General features: G+C 50.6%; 1 protein-coding gene across 7 annotated transcripts in view; it reads right to left on the bottom strand.

The window, feature by feature from the left end:
* PALD1 (phosphatase domain containing paladin 1) overlaps positions 1-19,442 on the bottom strand; it is an 89,990-nt gene that overhangs the window by 37,978 nt on the left and 32,570 nt on the right. The window lies entirely within an intron of this gene.

The raw sequence follows: 19,442 nt of genomic DNA, 5'->3' as shown, positions 1-19,442 counted from the left end.
ATAGAGAGACATAAAGATGCACCCCCAACCCCACAGAGTACTCTTCTGGCAAAAATAAGACAGTGAGGAAGGGGTTACTGAGGGCTCCTGGTGACTGGGTCGGGCCACATGGAGGCCAGGTCTTCCAGACTAGAAGTGGGAGACCTGCGGGAGAACCAGGGGCAGGTGCAGAGAGAAGTCAGGCTTGGACGTAGAGGGTCTGGATGGGAACGGGATGCAGGAGGACATTCTAGCGATGAATGTCACAAAATTAGGCCAGGGAAGTCCAGACTGGGTGAGCTCTCAGCAAATCAAGGGTCCCCTGAAAGCACCAGGCCCCTGAACTTGACAATCAACAATATCAACGTCAACGTCATCAATCAACAGGCAAAGCTTCTGCTCCACATGAGGCCTGTCGGGCATCCTTACGGAGAGTTCTCTCCTAGGGAGACACGGAAGGATATGTGCAAAAATGGGCTACAAGGGGCTGGCCCGGTGGCTCAGGCGGTTAGAGCTCCATGCTCCTAACTCCGAAGGCTGCTGGTTCGATTCCCACATGGGCCAGTGGGCTCTCAACCACAAGGTTGCCAGTTCAATTCCTCAACTCCCGCAAGGGATGGTGGGCAGCGCCTCCTGCAACTAAGATTGAACACGGCACCTTGAGCTGAGCTGCCGCTGAGCTGCCACTGAGCTCCCGGATGGCTCAGTTGGTTGGAGTGCGTCCTCTCAACCACAAGGTTGCCGGTTCGACTCCCGCAAGGAATGGCGGGCTGTGCCCCCTGCAACTAGCAACGGCAACTGGACCTGAAGCTGAGCTGCGCCCTCCACAACTAAGACTGAAAGGACAAAAACTTGAAGCTGAACAGAACCCTCCACAACTAAGATCGAAAGGACAACAACTTGACTTGGAAAAAAAAGTCCTGAAGTACACACTGTTCCCTAATAAAGTCCTGTTCCCCTTCCCCAATAAAATCTTTAAAAAAAAAAAATGGGCTACAAGGGCAGTGTTGTTTCTAATAAAACACTGGAAACAACCTCCAGCCAATAACGGGGGATTTGTTGACTAAATTATAGGACCTATCTAAGGTGGAATGTTAAATGGCCATTAAAAATGTCATATTGACCGATGTGGACCAACATCTCGGAAACAGGTCTGGAAAGAGCAGGTAGCCAGGCAAGTTCAGGCCCCAGTACCATTTCAATTCCTGAAATCGCATCAGGAGAAAAGTCTGGCAGCACTCCAAGATGCTAACATGAGTTATCACCAAGTGATGAGCTTACAGGTAACTTCACTTTCTCCTTTGTGCTTCTCTGCATTTTCTGATTTTTCTTCTCTGAACATTGAGTTAAAGCTTATTTAAAACAAATAAAAGAATGGCTGGGGGAGCGGGCTGGGAGACCTGGTAAGAGCTCCTACAGAACGTGGGGAGGATTGGCTCTGGGGTCCAGACATGGGAGACAGAACTTTCTGAGAGCCCAGCAACCGCTGGATCCCCATGGCAGGATCAGGAAGGGGACGGACCAACGTGCCCTGCCAACCCCCCACCCCGCCTGCACCCTGCGATACGTCCACCTGCAGAAGTCCAGGGACAAGCACAGCAGTCATTAGACCACAGCAACTCCCCTGGCTGCCTTCAGCTAGTACGGGCTGCTCTGCGTGCACGCACGGGGCCGATCTGCTCCAACCATCCACTCTCCCCACGCAGCGGCGGCCCTCTCATAACCCGCAGCAACACCTCAGGAAGTGGATGGAGTCAGGGGCTCGGCAGGTCAGTCTGAAGGCTGAGCTCACTGTGCCTTCTCCCCCCAGACCCCAAATCAACCTTCCTGGTCCCAAGTCGGGAGCTCCCCAGGCCCCACCCCCATGGCTGTGTACTCGGGCTCCCCTCCCCAGAGCCACCTAGACAGAATGAGGAACGTCATGCTGTGCCTCCCAGAACCTTCCCAAGCCACCAGCCGTCCCTCTCTCACTCCAGCCTGGAAAGGGCCCCCTTCTCTCCCTCCCGCCCAGACTTGTCATTCTTGAAAACTCCCAGAAGCTGCATGAGTTTTGTTAACAAGCACACCTTGTGTTTATAAGCCTCTCCACACCCGTCCAATTTCTCTCTCTCACTTTTTTTTGGGGGGAGGAGGAGGGGCGGGGTGTCAAAGGTGGAGGGAATGAGCCTCTGTTCCTAAAAACAGAAACACAGGTGGCTCACAGAGGGTGAAGGGCTCCAGAGGAGACCCTCAGCTGGCCGACAGCAGAGCCAGGACCTTCTCTCCAGTTCTCGCCACTTCTCCTGCCATGGCAGACCCCCAATATAGTTCACCAAAGTCTCCCAGACCCCTCTCAGCAGTCTGGGCCAAGGAGGCACGGGTGAGAACAGCCTCCTCCAAGAACACGGGTGCCTGTCTCGAAGGAGGGCAAGACAGAGGACACAGCTGGCTACCACCGCCTGCTCCCACTGGGCTGGGCTGAGCCCCACACCTCTATCCCTCCCCCCCTGCCTCCCCCACAGCTCCAACTGTGGCCCTCATCCCCCACAGGTCCACAGCTCCACAGGCAATGACAGGCCGCAGCCAGTCTCTCTAAGGGCAGCCGGGAGACAACACAAACGTGCACGGCTGCTGTTCACAGGAGTGGGGGAAGCACCGTGTCTCTTGAAAGCTGACCTGCCTCCATAATGTCTAGAGGAGGGTGAAACCCTAGGCTTCTCACTCGGCAATTCTCCCCCTGAAACCTCTCCCGACCCTACCTAGCACAGGTGCCTTCCTCCTGCTGGCCATATGCTGTGGGGCCTTAGGTAACTTCCTTCCCCTCTCTGGGTCTCAGTGTCCCCAACCATAACATGACAGTGATGGATGGGATGGTCTGAAAGCCCCTTCCAACTTCAAATGTATCCGGCTCTTAAGACTGGCAGTCCTAGTGGTCACCCCACTGCTATCCTACGACCAGGGACAGTGGTTAGCAAGGGCAGGGGTGTTGGTGGGGGCCCTAGTGCTCGAACCTCTGCTGGGGGGAGAGTGGGGAGGGTGGATTAGGATGAGACCAGACTAAGGGGTCTCATGAGCCTGGGTGGTTTGTAAACAATTACACCTATAGTTTCCTAACTTCTAACTAAAAGCAAGCCTTTCCTTCCATCACAAGTGGAGCACAGCTCATGAAGTTGCAGAGCCTAAGACGTGGTCACCACAGAGCTCACAGCTGTTTCACATGCCACCTCAGTGGTGTAGGTATCTGGAACGTGGCCTGTACCCATCACGCCTTTCAAATCACAGCTATTATCAGACCCAGGTTCCCTGCCCACAGACCTGGGGTGAAATGACTGGCCAACTTAGAGCAATTCTGTGCCTGGTGGTCTCGGGCCCCCCACAGCGGGATCCCAGGTTCTCACAACTGAGTTTAACTCAAAAAGCACAGAGAATGTTGGTCATCCTGGAGAGAAGCGCACCCTCACCTTAAGAAAAGCGGGGTTCTCAGCATGTGGGACCATCAAAGCAAGCACAGTCGCCTGGGCATGTGCCAGCTTAATGTCCCCCTCCAAGCTGAGCAACAGCAGCCTCGTTTTCAAAAAATAAAATTGAACTTTAATTTACCTACTGGATTATCGTGTTAATGCAATGACAACGAAGGATGTGTGTTACTACATCACCAATTTGTTGTTAGTATTTTGATAGCTCTCTCAATAAAATTGACTTCCTCTGTAATCCCACATATTTTATTTTATGCATTTAAAAACGTGTTGAGAAGAGGACCATGAGTGTCTGCCACATTGCTAGAGAGGCTCTTGACAAATTTAAAACAAAAAAAGAGGAACCCCTACTTTAAGGGAAGAATATTGCCCACCAAACACAGGCCCTCCTCCACTTTCTCCTTGGCATCTGTTTATTAACATTTCAAAGCACCTACTAAGCACCAGGTACCACACAGGGCGCTTTCCCTTACATGGTCCCCCAACAACCCTGTAAGGCTGAGGTTTTACATTGTCCATTTTCAGATGAGGACGGCTGACCGTCAGTAAGTGGCAACCGCTGATTACTCCTCCTCGCTTTCCCTGCTCGCTTCCTGCACTCAACACTCCTTTCAAACCTCTTCATGCTGACCCTGGCAGCAGCGGCGCCCCCCACACACACACTTTCCCCTCCCCCCAGCATCTGTACGACCCCCATTCAGGGTCCTTAGGGACCCTCTCCGCTCCACTCTCTGCCAAAACACCCCAGACCTAAAGAGGCAGAGAGACACATTGTTTCTCATGGAGAGATGGAGAACTCCCGGCTCCATTTCACCCTCGGTGCCAGCCACAGCCTCCTGTGGGCTGCAGCAATAATGGCACATGAGAAAGTCTCACACACATACGTGCTATCCTCCCACCTCTGGGAAAACACATGGCAGTCAGTTCTGAGAGAAAATAAACTGCCCTGGGGAATCCTTGACAGATAGGTAACCTTGTTTCCCCAAGAAGAATCCAACTCTCGTTTAATCCTGACCAAAAAAAAGAGGTGCCAACTCTTACAACTCAATATCAACTCAATATCAAGTTTACAAAGGAAACAAATTTTTTTTAAATGGGCAAAAGATGTGAAGGTACATCTGGCTACCAAATAAGCATATAAAAAGATATTCAGCATCACTGGTCAACAGGGAAATGCACTAGAACGACAAATTTTCAAAGACTGACAAGCCCAGGCATTGGTGAGAACGTGGGAGAACTGAAACTCGGTGGCATGGCTGCTGCAATGCAAGACGGCACAGCCCTTTGGAACGCAGCTTTGCCATTTCTTAAAACTTTAAGCATACACTTACCACATGACCTAGCAATTCCACTCTCAGGTCACTGCCAAAGAGAAAATATGTCCAGAGGAAGGCTTGTATACAGCGCCATTATCCATAATCGCCAACAACTGAAATCAACTCATATGTCCATCACAGGTGACAGGTGAACAAATGTGACACGTCCATACGATAAAAAGGAATAACTACTGATACACACAATGACATGGATGAACCTTAACAATATCACACTAAGAGAAACAGCCAGGCCCCAAAGACTTCAAATTGTATAGCCCCCTTTCTATGACATCTTAGAAAAGACAAAACTACAGGGGCAGACAGCAGCTCAGTGGTTGTCAGGGGCCAGGGGGGAGGCAGCATCGACCACACCAGGGCTCAAGGACATCTTCTAGGGGTTGGAACTGCTCCATATAGTGAATGTGGTGGTTACACAACTTTATACACTTGCCAACACTGACCAAACTGTACACTTAAAATGGGTCAATTTTACTGTATGAAATCTGCCTCAATAAATCTGTTAAAAACAAGAGATGTTCCCCTGTCCCGTGTCCCACAGTGTGCTTGCCCCTCTAGTCACACCTTCATACCCAGCTCCACAACTCACCCGCAGTGTGACCTCGGCCCAACTACCTCTCTGGGTCTCAGTTGCCTCATCTGTGAAATGGGGCCAGGAGTCGTAACTCCCTCGTGCGGCTGTTGTGAAAAGTTAAATCATATAATGTATGTCAAGTCCTCAGAATAGGGCCTGATCAGTGAGTGCTCAGTGAAAGTCGGCTGTTGCTGGATGGCTCGGTTGGTTACAGCGTGAGCTCTGAGAAATAGAGTTGCCGATTCGATTCCCACATGGGATGGGGGGGGCTGCGCCCCCTGCAACTAAGACTGAAAAACAGCGACTAGACTTGGAGCTGAGCTGCACCCTCCACAACTAGATTGAAGGACAACGACTTAGAGCTGATGGACCCTGGAGAAACACACTGTTCCCCAATATTGCCCCCCCCAAAAAAAGTCGGCTGTTGCTAGGCTGTGGCAGTGGTGGGGGCACTGATCTGACAGTGGAGCTGGGCTGGGAAATGCACTCATCACCAACCACACGTGGCTATGGAGCCCTTGAGGTGCACCTGGTCCATATTGGGATGTGCTGCATAAAATACACCCTGGATTTCAAAGACTTAGCACCAACGAAGTCAAATATCTCATTAACATTTCACTATGTGGATGATACATGTCAAAACAATATCTTGATAAATTGGGTTAAATACTATGTATTAAAATTAAGTTCATCTATTTGTTTTTAATGTGGCTATTTAAAATGACACCTGTGGCTCATGTTATATTTCTACTGGACAGCGTTGCTGAGTCTCAAGCCCTCCATGGTCCTCGAGTGCAGCCCTCAATCAGCTCGGGGTCCTCAGAATTGAGCCCAGTGCCTGCTGTAGGTAAGAACCTAATAACTATCTGTCCGAGGCATGAGGAAACCCGGGAAGCCAGTGCCAGCATGCCCATTTAACAGACAGAAAAGTGGGGACTCCCACGTCCTCGCACCTATCAGGGGACACAGTGGTTCCGACTCTCTGTGAAACATACTGGCTGGTTCCCATCTCAACCACGAACTAGTGGCGTGATTTTGGGTGCATGGCTTAATTTCTCTGAGTCTCAGTTTCCCCAACTATTGACTGGGGACCATAAGCGGACCTCCCTAATTGGTCTGCATGATAATGAAATAAGTGACTGTGTGTGTAAAGCAACACCAGCCCAAGCTGACACACAGTGAGACCAGGACCAGGGGTCTCGCCCCAACACCGCCCATAAAGGAACAGCCTTACGGATAATGGACTGTTTCCCTGGCTCTCATCCCGGGAAAACGGCAGGGCAGACGGGGCTTGGCCACAGCAGCTGCCTGGCTCTGATAACACACAATTACAAGTCTCCCCGTTTCGCTCTGTCCAGTGATCCACTTAAGGCTTCCATCTGCCCCTGGCCTTAATCAAGAACAAGGAATGAGCAAATCCCCTCCACAACCTGCCCATTGGAGAACAGGTCTGCACTGACCACGGGCCACCAGCCCCTGACTGCACAAACTCCAGTTGTTTCTCTCCGTCCCTCGTCCCCCACATAATCTACCCTTCACAGCACAGCCAGAAGGATCTTTTAAAACCCTAAATCACACCATTGGCCCTGCTTCCTTGTCTCCTCTTCTGTAAAGTAGGGCTCATTAACCCTGTTCGCCTCCCCTCAGGATTGCTGTCAATAGCAAAGACAGAAACACCACAAAGACACCAAAAAAACCAGGCTGTAAGAATAGAATGATCATGGGAACACGATGGCAGTAGGCAGAGGGCACTCGGGCAGAGGACAGGTCGTTCCTTCCCTCGCCCTGTAACAGGCAAACCCCTCGCCCTAGAGCAGCCCCCCCATCTCTGCCTCACCCCCTGCCCTTGCCATGGCGCTCCAGCCACTGGCCATGTCCTCCGCCCCCTTCCAACACCCCAGGCCCACGCCTCTCACGAAGGCTCCAAATTCACCACCCTTGAGTGCCTGGGACATGTTCTGCTTGCCCACGTGACCCTTCTCAGAGAGGCCCCTCCGAGCCCCTCCACGCCGACTCTTATGAGCCCCTTTTCTTTCTTAATCAACTCATTGATGGGATTATGTGTGTAGCATCCATCTTCCCAACTCCCTAAGAGCAGGACGGTGCCTGACTTGTCCACACAGGAACCCCTGCCCCAGAACAACACCTAGTGGCCAGTAGATGCTCAGGAAATATTCATGGGATGAACAGATGACCAACCTGAGGGCATCTGCAGTTTTCAGGACTCACAGAGGAGCAAGTGTCCAACACCAAGGAACAGGTCTCAGCCCTCCGGAGGAGGATATGGGGAAAGCTGCTCCCACCTCACACTCCTCTCACCCGGACTGCCCTCCTCCCCTACCCTCCTACATTCTACCCACCCTTGGAGGTTAAAGCCCAGTTCCTCCAGGAAGCCCTCCCTGACTACACACCCACCCCACCCCCACCTCTCAACTCCCATGGCCCATTGTGCATCACAAAATGGGACACTCCATTCCTTTCCACTGCACGCTGTTCCCGGCAGGGGCCACCCTGTATCCTTCCTGGCTGTCAGCTGCCTGGCTCAGAGGAGGAGCTACACACATAACTGCTTATGGAACCCACCGGCTCCATCGCTTTACCTCCCCACCCTGCCTGACTCCTTGTTGACTGGACCAAGGACAGCATGCAATAAGTAGGCACAAAAGATGGGAAAATGTTTAAACAGGGACTTATTCCTGAGGGGGTGACTGAGTGTTGTATGTAGTTTCTTTTTTGCTTATCCATCGCTTCTAAATTCCCTACCATGAACACGATTACTTTGGGAATGTTTAAAACAAAAAGTTATTTGTAATCGTTTCAAAGTTGGACAAAGGTGGCAGCTCCTCACCCAGGGAATCCCTATGCCCTCACCCCAAAAGCCCCGTGCCTCTCCATCTCTGTGCCTTTGTCCCCAGCCCTCCGCCTGAGTGCCCTCTGCCTAGGGTCACTCTGTTCCCGTGATAAGCACTCCATTCATACAGCTTGATGGGAGTTTTTGTATCTTTGGGCTTTTTCTGTCTTTGCTACTGACAACCACCCTCGAGGGAGGTGAGACAGGGTTTATGATGCCCCACTTCACAGAAGAGGAAACAGCTAGCCAATGATGTGAATTTGCCCAGGCTACGTGGCTCAGGAGAGGCACAGTCCTGCTTTCTGCCAAGTGATCCATCACCTCATGTGTCCTGAGGACACCCAGAACTGCCCCTTCCCAACCTCTGCCCCTCAGCCTCTTTCTCTTTCAAACTGGGATGAGATCAATTTAAAACAATAAAGCCGTCTGGAGTCTGGGATTGCAGGCAACCTTCACCTGCTAAATTATATGTTTCTGAAATGTTTTTATTTTTTCTAAATGGAAAAAAAAAGTTTGAGTTAAAAACAGAAGGTGGAGGAATGTTTGGAAATGCTGCCACATGTTTAGCAGTGAGGCTGCCACTGGGGGTTGACCTTGAGTCCCGGGTCTCAGCCCACAAACAATGGGGAGACTTTGAAGGTCCGAGTTCTGACAGGGCATGTATGTCATCATTGTCACACATTGAGATGACACCTCAAGGTGGACTTGGAGCCGGGAGTAGACAAAGGCGGGCAGGGTAACTGGGTGGCCAGCTGAGGAGCCATGGTAATTGGGGGCCAGCACATGGTAGCAGCAGGGTGGGAGGGGGATCACACAGCAGATGGGACCCCTGAGCTGAGAGGAGCTGCAGATGCAGGGGCCAGCCCTGCCCTTGGTGAGGGGTCAACAAACCTCCTCTCAGCTCCCCTGACAGGTGGAGGGCAGCCAGCAAAGACCTCAGCACTTGTCACCATATGCTCTGCCATGGGCCTGGAAGCACCTGGTATTTGGGACCCTAAGGAAGGAAAAGGGCACCCCCAGTTGCCTGCGTCCAGGCCTGGAGAGCCCTCCACCTCTGGAGCTCTCCACGTGGGTCAGTTCTGCCTGATAGAAAGCTCTGTCTATATGGGAACTTGGGTTGGGGAGGGGAGAAAAGTCTATAACAAACATTTTGAGAACAAGTGGGAAAATCTGACTATGGATTGTCAGTTGGATAAATAAGTTAACTTCCTTGAGGATGATGACATTGTGGGTATGGGGAGAATTTCCTTATTCTTGAGGCTGAAGTGTTTAGAGGCAAAGCATCTTGCTGTCTATGACTTTCATATGGGAGAGAGAGAGAGAGAGAGAGAGAGAGAGAGAGGTTGGGGGAGGCAAATGGAACAAATTTAGCAACTGGTAAGAACTGACACGCGTTCACTGTACTCTTGTTGCAACTTTTCTGCAGGCTTGATATTTTTCAAAATAAAAAACTGGGGCTAAAAACATTTTTAAAATAAAAATTTTAAAAACTGTTTGAAGCTTTCTTAGGAGAAGCTAGTGTTCCACATATTTCCCTGGTCTCTGCCTTAAAGGAAGACTCAGAGAATGCACCTCATCTGGAGGAAGAAACTCTGTAAGCCACAGGCCAGAAGGGGTCACTATGCGAGTGGCTTGATCCTTGTAATTTTTATCTTTTCCAACCTAATTAGCCGCCAGGACTTAAAAATCAGGTGGTGATGCCCCTGGGGGGGTCCCAGCCGTTCTCGGGGGCCCTCCCTACCTCAGGAGGGTGCTCCTACTTTAATCCTTGTCTTGGGGCACTCTGTCCACGTGTCCTCCATGTCATAGCACCTGTGGTCCTTCATTTTCCCAAGTCTTTGAGTCCCCCAGCCTCCTGGCCACTCTCCTGTGAGTGAACTTGTCCTGTCTGTCGTCAGGCCCCAGCAGTTCAGACACAGGCCACATGTTCTGACCCTGAGGGAGGTTGGCCTGCCTCCCTTATTCTGATCACGGCCATTGGGCTGACTCTTAACCCCTCGAAAGCCTTACTGCTCCCTATTCTTGTGCTGAGACACACGGCTTTCTGGTCCTAAGGCAGGACTGACCTCCCGGCCCCGCCCCGCCCCGCCCTGGAAATCTCCCTGGGTGAGGACCTACAGTCCCTGAAGCGCAGGCCCGTGGCTCATCCTGGGAGCATCCTCAGGTTTGGGCAAAATGCCCAGCATGCTTCATCCCCCCTCCCTCCGTGCCATCTGTATTAAACAAACCAGGTGAGGAACAGGGACAGCTGGCTGAGCTCATGGCTGCCCAGGTCCAAGACTACACTCCCCGTCTTCCTTGCAGCTACCTGGGGCCGTGTGACTAATTCTAGCTAATGGAATATATGGGCAGTGTCACATGGCAAGTGCAGAACCCTTGCTATGAGCCGCCTCTCCTCCCTTCCTCCAGCCTGCTGCCTGGGACAGAGTCATGACTGAATGTTTGCCTGCGTCTTGAACCAAGAGCACGTGAAGCCACACCACACCCCAGGAATGGTACAGCTCAAGCTCCCCCAGGAATCCATGGAGCAGACCCACCAACCAGGCACAGACTACAAAGCTCTCGACTTGGACAGGACGTACCGTGTTGCCCCGAAAATAAGACCTCGCTGGACCATCAGCTCTAATACGTCTTTTAGAGCAAAAATTAATATAAGTCCCGGTATTATATTGTACTGTATTATATTATATTATATTATATTATATTATATTATATTATATTATATTACATTACATTACATTATATTATATTGTATTATATATTATATAAGACCGGGTCTTATATTAAAATAAGACCAGTCTTATATTAATTTTTGCTCCAAAAGACGCATTAGCGCTGATGGTCTGGCTAGGTCTTATTTTTGGGGAAACACGGTAGAAATAAACTTCCATCTTATGTAAACCACTGTTGCTTGGCTTTTCCTATTACCCGCAGCCAAATCTAATCCTGACTAATGTGCGCTGTTATTTTTAGGTTTGACCCTCAATGAACACGTGCCACATGGCAACAGGACAGAACTTACTTCTTTCCTCTCTGGTGGGAGAATGTCGAGCTTCCCTGCTGGTGAAAGTCAGGTTGCACTGTCGGCTGGCGGTTCCATGCTCAGGCCAAGCAACCCCAGAGCCCGCGAGCCCAGCCATGCTGGGCCATGGGGGTTCACAGAATGCAGAAAACATGGCCTCCAGCTACCAGGGCCTGCGGGGTAGCTGAGGAGGCGCACACGGGTGACAATCAGAGCACCATCAATTGTAGACGGTGTGATGCCACAGCTTTCCCCGAGTCAGCTGCAGAGATTTAGAAAGTTCCAAGTTGCTAAATGTTTACTTCATGCAATAGACAGAGGCTTGGCCTCCACAGCTTCAAAAAGGCAGACAGAGACTATAAGAGTCTCTCCATCTAGAGTTTCTGTGTCCCTCTCGGGACCTTTCTGAGCAGGAGAACTCCCTAGAACACAAGAAGGTATCATCTGGGTAGGAGGTGCTCTGGTTCTATCAGGGGAAGAGCAGGAAGAGGGGAGGGTAAAAATCCCCAGGGAAGGCACCCGTTAACTCTGGGAAGGGCAGCCATTCCGTTCCTCAAAAAGCCTGAAGCTCCTGTCCTCCACCAGGTTCCAGGCAGCCTGGGCTTGAGGGTAGAGGGAGGACGGAATGCTCGGGGAGGACCCCGGGGAGAACAGAGTTAAGAGCACCTGGACAGGCTCACCTGCTCAGCTCCTTGGGCATCTCAAGGTCAGCAGTATCCTAGTCTCTTGAGACCCCACTCTCTGGCACTCTCAGGGCCCTGGCACTCTCCTGACTGCTTCCAAGGACTTTGCCCCAAAGGGCCAGTGGGATCTTATGTTTGAACCCACTTCCTCCTCTAGCAATTTCACAGGGACCTGAAGCATCATTTGAAGGATCTGGGAAGAACCATGACCTAATTCTGGGGTCTGTCCTCATCCCTTTCAGGCCTGTGGCTTCCAGTCGAGAGTCCCTTCCCATCCTCATCATCCCTCAATCTTTTATGAAAGCACAATGCGTAAAACAGCCAGAAGCAGAGCTGCTGTGCTGGCTGCCAGCTCCGGAAGGGGGTTGCAGAGCCTCCTGCCCCCAGACCTCTCCTAGGGAGGAGGAGCTCCATCCAGAGCGGCTGGCCAGAGCCCCGTACGGCTTGGCCCTTCCGGGATATATCCAGCCCTTCCCTGCCCCCATGCCTCTGTCCTCCCTGCCCACAACCAGGAATGCCATGCCCACCTTCACCCCTTCACCTCATCCATAACACCCAGTGGAAATGCTTCCTCCCCCTCCAAGCCTTCCAGCACGCAGGCTGTGCCCCTCATGACCCTGGTCTTGAGCCTGCTGGCCTGGCATTGGGTAAGCACACGCCTCACCTCCTCCGGACCCACACAGGGTTGACCCCACAATAATTATAGGTTCCCAATGTCATTTTGCTAAATGATTTTCACATTCACTAACTCATTTCAGTTTCAGAAAAAGCCTATGAGAAAGGCAGAGGCACAGGCTATTATACCATTTAGCAGATGAAAAAACTGAGGCTCAGAGAGTTCACTATATGACATAACGACAGAGCCAGGTCTCTGGTTTCACAACCCAGGCTCTTTCTATTGCATCATTCAGCCATCATTCTGCCATTTCTCCTGAAGCCACCCTCACTTTCCCAATAGACACTGGGAAGCTTAAGCCAGGGACCTGGCAGAAGGCAGAGAACAAACCGGACCCAGAGAAGAGTGGCCCTTCCAGGGCCACAGCCTCTCACACACCCCTGGCAGCCAGATGCCTGGGGTAGGTAACAATGGAGTTAAAAATAGGGCAGGAGGCTGAGTGACCAGCTGCAGGAAACATCTGCTTTGGCTGCAGAACAAACACGGAGGAAGTCACCATGCTGCAGGATTCCCTACTATGGGGCCAGGGGAGATCTGGGGATTAGGGGATGTGTTCATACAATTTTCAGGTCTATACCCAGGGCAGGGGCTCAGACCAGCCCCCCATCTGCCCTGGGCCTTGTTCTCTAACTCCCAACACACACACACACACACACACACACACACACACACACACACACACACTCACACACACAGTACAGAGTCTAAGTCCCCCTTGGGTACCAACAAGTATCTTAGAGTTAGAATCAGAGGTACCTTTGAAACCCTAGTATGTTCCTCTCATTCTATAGAAGAGGAAACTGAGGTCCAGAGTAGGCCAGAGACCTGCCGACAGTCACAGAGACCATGGACAGCAGGGTCAGGACCAGGGGTCTCCCACCCTTCTCCCCTATACCTCCCTGCTCATCTGCTTCACTGAGCATGTCCACCCAGGGCCAAGGAGGACCCTGACCAGGAAGAGCTCTCCTGCTCCAGAGAATGAGGCACACCAAGCAGAGGAGACAGATTTTAGCATAAAAGACTTCATTTAGACTCCAGGAATAACCACACAGCAGTCCATACCTCCCCCCGGCGCCGGCCCAGCCCCCTCTCCAGCCTGCTGGTCCCCATCTCCCACCCTGTGCTCTGAACTCCAGCCAAAGTGAACACCTTATAGTCCCTGGGACAGGCGACATCTCAACAGGCCTTTGCAAATAATTAACAATAACAAAACTAATAATAACGAAGCAGAGGTGCGTCTTACAGGGTCAGGGGTTGAGGGTGGGTGTTCTACAGTCTATACAACACCGAAATCATGCCTTTGAAAATCCTTTCAATGGCCCAAAAGGACAAGGCTGGGTCATCTCTCAGGTGATCCATCTTCATCAGTTTTCCACCAGCAATGAACAGAGGCCGCTCTTCTCCTGCCGAGCAACCGATGAATCTGGGACACACAGACGCCTCATGCTCATCCACCACCACCCCCCACCACCCCCACCCCGCTCACTCCCATCCCCTGCACCAGGAAGCCTTACTTAACCTCCGCCCACACCCGCCACCTCCCACCAAGGATGTTCCGCCCGTAAGGCCCCCAGGCAGGCTGGGGCTGGCCTTCACTGGCATCCCAGCGCTTGGCACACAGTAGCCACCTGAATGAACAAAACTAGAAAGGTGTTTAAAGAACAACAACAACAAAAAGGTCAACTCTGCAGGTGTCGGTGTTATGAGCATAAATGAGACCATATACGGGGGTCAGAGCCCAGGGCCCAGGACACAACACACACTCCATAAATGCAGCCCTGTTTTGACTGCCTTATAGAAAATGGGGTGGGGGAAGGACACTGACCTCTGGGTCCCACACAGCAGAGGCGGTTAATGAGGAAAGGCCACGGAAGACAGAAGCTGCAGAGGCCCCTTTGGGCCAGGAAGGGGAGAGGGTGACTCCTGTTTGGGAAGCAGGTCCCACCCATGAGGGAGAGTTCCCGGACTGAGACCCCCCGGGTCTCTCCCATTGAGTGGTGTCCTCCTTGTCACCAAGAGAGGCAAGAAAATCGGGGTACCTATAAAGTCCCCTGAATTCCTCCATTACTCCTGACCAAACACATGAGCCTGATGAATTTTCAACCCCAACTGGCTTGTCTCTACTCCCTCATGTTGTGCTAAGGTTTGAGGAGCGGGGCAGCGAGCAGCAATAATGGCAGCGGGTAAACTGTCCTGGACCTGGCAGGGGCCCAGGCACTGTGCTAAGAACATTTACCTGTCAGGTAACCCTTAGTTCTGACGGCACGCACCGCAAAGCCCAGGGGTCCACAAGGTCAAAACTACTCTCAGGAGAGTAATAAAACATCACTGCCTCTCTCACCATGAGGACATTTGATGGAGCAAAAGCCATGAGGGTGACACCACTAGTGGCTCATCAGGAGTCACAGCACTGGCCCCAACCTGGGCTGGTGATCACCCACAGAGGCTAAATATGTCAGTGTCACTTAAGAATGTCCTTGATCCATCAGTGAAACTAATTAATGTCCCCGAGTCTCAGCCCCTGAGTACACATCTGTTAAATATTCTGTGTGATGACGGGGAGTGCACTTGGGCTGGTCACTGGAGTAAGACAAGTGTCTGGAGGAAAAGCACTTGCGACCTGTGTGAGCTGTAGCTCAGCTAGTCTCTCTGTCCAGGCAACACCACTTCAACTTGAAAGAGCGGACGGCAAGTGATGGGTACTCAGAATTGAGTGCTTGGTAGACATTTTCTCAAAAATGAACAAGGCGAGCTTGTCCCTTCATGGAAAACAACTGACAGCATTTGTTGCCAATGATAAAGTCTGAGCTTTCAAGAGAAAAATTAGAATTTTGGAAAAGTTGCATCAGCCACTGTGAGTTTGGCAGCCTCTCAAAACATAAAGATTTTGCAATATGTTAACATCATCCTAATGAAATGTGTCTACATTTGAAAGAGCTGTATGTGAACAATATGTCCCCAATGACCAATATTTGATGTTACAAAATCACTCCAATTTAACTTCAATTTAAAAGTTTCAAAAGAAAGAAAGAGCAGGTCAAAGATCCATTCACAGTGCAAGATAGTCCAATGAATTTTAATGTAACAAAATATGCAAAGTGCATTAACATGTTTTCAGATTCTACAATTCAACTAAACTTTAAGAAACTATCACCTGTAGAATTTTTATGTAGCATCAAAGGAAAATAGCCAGAGACAAATAAAATCTCCATTTACCAACAAACCATGTGTGTGACCCTGGATTGTCTTCAGATACTTTAATCAAAACCACATATCCCAACAGACTGAATGCATGAGCAGATATGGGAACCTGTCTTTTATTAAACCAGATGCTAAAGAGATTTGCAAAACTGCAAAGCCATGCCCCGCTTCCCACTATATTTTGTGTTTTGGAAAAGTTATTTTTTCAGAAAAAAAAATGTTTTATTTATGTTAACATAGGAGTTTGCAATCGTTATTTTAAAAAGGAATGTATAAATATTTGTTTTTAAATATACTCAGTTTTAATTTCTAATATGGTAAATATCAATTTATGTATATAATCCATGTAAACAAAAGCTCTTTGGGATCTCTAATTTTTAAGAGTGTAAAGGAAGGAGTTCTGAGACGAAAAAGTGTGCAAGGATTCTGTTCCTGGACCTGGGTGAGGCTCCAAGGACGGTGCTTACATTGTACGGTCATCAGGCTGTGTATTTGTGACGTGTATACTTTTCTGTGCGTGTTGAACTGCAAGTTAAAAGTTTCAAAAGAAAGAAATAGCAGTGTATTTACTGATCTAAGAAAATACCTACTGTACGGTTACTTAAAAAAAAAAACAAACAAACAAAAAAAACCCACCAAACAGTATTTCAGAGTTTTGTCCCATTAAAAAGGAGGAAGGGCTCTTGTAACACACACACACACACACACACACACACACACACACACACACAATGTCTGGAAAGCTAAATCTCAAAACATTATAATGGTGAACTGTGGTTATTGCTGGGAAGTGAGATCACAGATGATTTTTCTAATCTTCCTGAATATCTACATTTTTCTGATTTTCTTATAATGAACCTTATACTATTTATAGAAAAAAGGTGGGGGAAGACCTATACAGTTATGGCCTCTGATAACAGCAACTGTGGTTCTGTATCAGTCTTATAACCCAAAGACCCCACAGGAAAAGGTCAGAGGACTGAGATGTTTGAGTTGTCACTGATGGAAAGCTAATAACCTCTCGGGGAAGGAACTAGGATATTGGGGTCAGACAGACCTGGGTACCCCCAGTGCTGTCCCCCACCAGAGGCCCAGACCAGCTCCTGAGCCTCTCTGAGCCTCAGTTTCCCAACAGCGGAGTGAGGGTTAAACGAGGTCGTGGATGTCCCGGCCAAACCAGGTCAGTGCTCAAGGCAGATCTGACAGGCAGGGTCCCCCAGGCTCCACAGAAGAAGAAATGGCGGCCCAGGGTAGCTGAGCACCAACCTCACACCACCAGCCTGCAACTCCAGGGAAGCCTCCACTGTCCCCACAACCAGCCTGCCTCCTGGTCCTGACCTCAGGAAGTGCCCTGCCCTCCCTGGACCTCAGTGCCCCCAGAGTGAAAAGCAGGCTAGGCGTTGAACTTGACCTCAAACCCCACTCCTCCCTCAAACCCCACTCCTATCATTCCCATGAAACCCCCACGTGGAAGGCGGTGGCAGGAAAGGTGGACCACAGATCCAGACAGGAAGTGACCTCATAGGATGAACGACAGGCCAACATTCCATCAGGAGCCCCACCTGCTGGTGACCTTCAGGGTCATGGGAGCCAGGAGTGGGTGGGCATGCAGAGGCCAAGGAGGAAACAGGATTTGCTGCGGAAGGCCAGGCACATGGCAGCCCCCCAGGCAGGGAAGTGACTTCATGTCACACTCTGTCCTCCTCGCTTCCGTCCCTGGCATGGCAGGGAGTTAACCCTGAGAGGGCCACACTTCACTGGGCCCTGGCCAACCCCACACAGGCCAGGGCAACAGAACCCAGGATCTCTCCTCCCTCAGCTCTCCTATTATGGCCAAGCCACAGATGGGGAAACTGAGGCTCAAGGAGTCTGACAACAGTGTAGAGACTGCAAGATGTTTCCCATGGAGTTGCACAGAGGAGGGAGATGGGAACTCAAAGTCGGGAACTCCGAGATGGCTTCCTGGAAGAGGAGGCCAATGAGCTGGGCCTTGAAGGATGAGCAACATTTGGCAGACAAGAAAGGCACCGTGGCAAAGAAACCGTGACGCCAAGATTCAAACTCAGGACTGTCTGGCCCCCATGCTCAGGCTTAATCCAGTGCATCAGGCAAAACAAAACCTAAAATCTGCCATTGCAGCTCTCCAAGCCCCTGGGTAGTTTCTGGCAGGGAAAGAGCTCCACTACCACAAACTTCCAGTGGCAGAGGAAAGAGCAGGAAGCAAACACCAGGGCATAGGAGGGGAAGGAAAATATTTTTATATTTCTCCCTCTTCCTGTTTATCTATCCTCTTGATCCCAAAGCTCCTGGTAGCTGTTTGCTCAGGGAAAGTTCTGCCAAGAGTGACATCCTGCCGTTGGCCACCCTGCACCAGGCAGCCACTGCCAGCGTTGTGCTGGGGACACTGAGGCTCACATCCCCACAGACCCCTGCCCAGCCCAGGCAGGCTGCTTCATAAAGGAGCTTTCAACCGAAGCTGGGCCCCAGGAAGGAGGACCCAGGCCAAGGAGGTACGGCCGCTGCCATCACCTACTCAGCGCCAGCTGGCAATGGTCAGCTCCACACTCGGCTCCAATCAGCTGCGGAGAAGTGATGAGAAGGATTCGAGGAAATGACTCTCAGCCTGGCCGGAGCACGGTGCCGGGGGTGGGAACTCAGCATGGGCTGTGCAGTCAGGAAGACCTGGCAGCCCATCTTGGATGTCCAATGACTTCCTGTGTGACCTTGGCCAAGTTACTGAAATTCTGAGCCTAGTTCCCTTACCTGTAAAACGACTGCTGGAACCTACTCATAAGGACGTGGTGAGCGTTGCATGGACAACATAGGGGAAGAGCTGGCACCTATTAAATGTGCATAATGTCATTTATTCCCACTCCCACCGTTAAGCTGACCCATCACTCGATCCTGATGATCTGACATACCTTTAAAACGTACTCAGAAGAACAACTACAGCCTTAAAAAGGAATGAAATCTGAAAAGTGCCACAATATGGACGAACTTTGAAAACACGCTAAGTGTTTAAATAAGCCGCACACAAAAGGACACGTACTGTATGATTCCACTCATATGAGGTACCTAGAAGAGTCAAATTGAGAAACAGAAAGGAGAATGGTGGTTGCCGGGGGTGGGGGCAGTGAGCATTTCATGGGCACAGAATTTCAGTTTTGGAAGATTAAAAAGTTCTGGAGATGGTGGTGATGGTTGCACAACAATGTGAATGAACTTAATGCCACTGAACTGTACAATTAAAATGGTTAAAAGGATACATTTTGTGGTATGTATATTTACCTCAATAAAAAAATAATTAGGGGCTGATTCAAAGAAGGAATTTTTGATGTCCATATTCGTTTCTGTCCCTGCCCTTGGAGAGTTCAGGGTCCGGAGGTGGGGCAGGCATGGAAAGAGCTAAAGGCACCACCTCCTAGGCAGTTGGTACAATCAGAGAACCAAGTGGTGGGAGCTGGGAAAAGACACACAAGATGCCTCCAGAGCCTGGAGGGCTGTAAGAGGAGCTGGCCCCTGAGCCAGGCACGTACGAGCCCGAGACTGAGTCCCTCAGCCAGGCTCCTTCCAGTAGGAGCGGGTCAGAGCTAGACGGCTCCTGCACTTACCAGCGCACAATGAATGTGACCTGTGCAGGGGCCCTCTCACACCTCGCACACTCGTG

The sequence above is a fragment of the Rhinolophus sinicus genome, linkage group LG07, assembly GCF_036562045.2.
Source record: "Rhinolophus sinicus isolate RSC01 linkage group LG07, ASM3656204v1, whole genome shotgun sequence".
Classification (NCBI taxonomy): domain Eukaryota; kingdom Metazoa; phylum Chordata; class Mammalia; order Chiroptera; family Rhinolophidae; genus Rhinolophus; species Rhinolophus sinicus.
The sequence above is the reverse complement of the archived record's forward strand: the minus strand, read 5'-3'. Positions and strand labels throughout refer to the sequence as shown.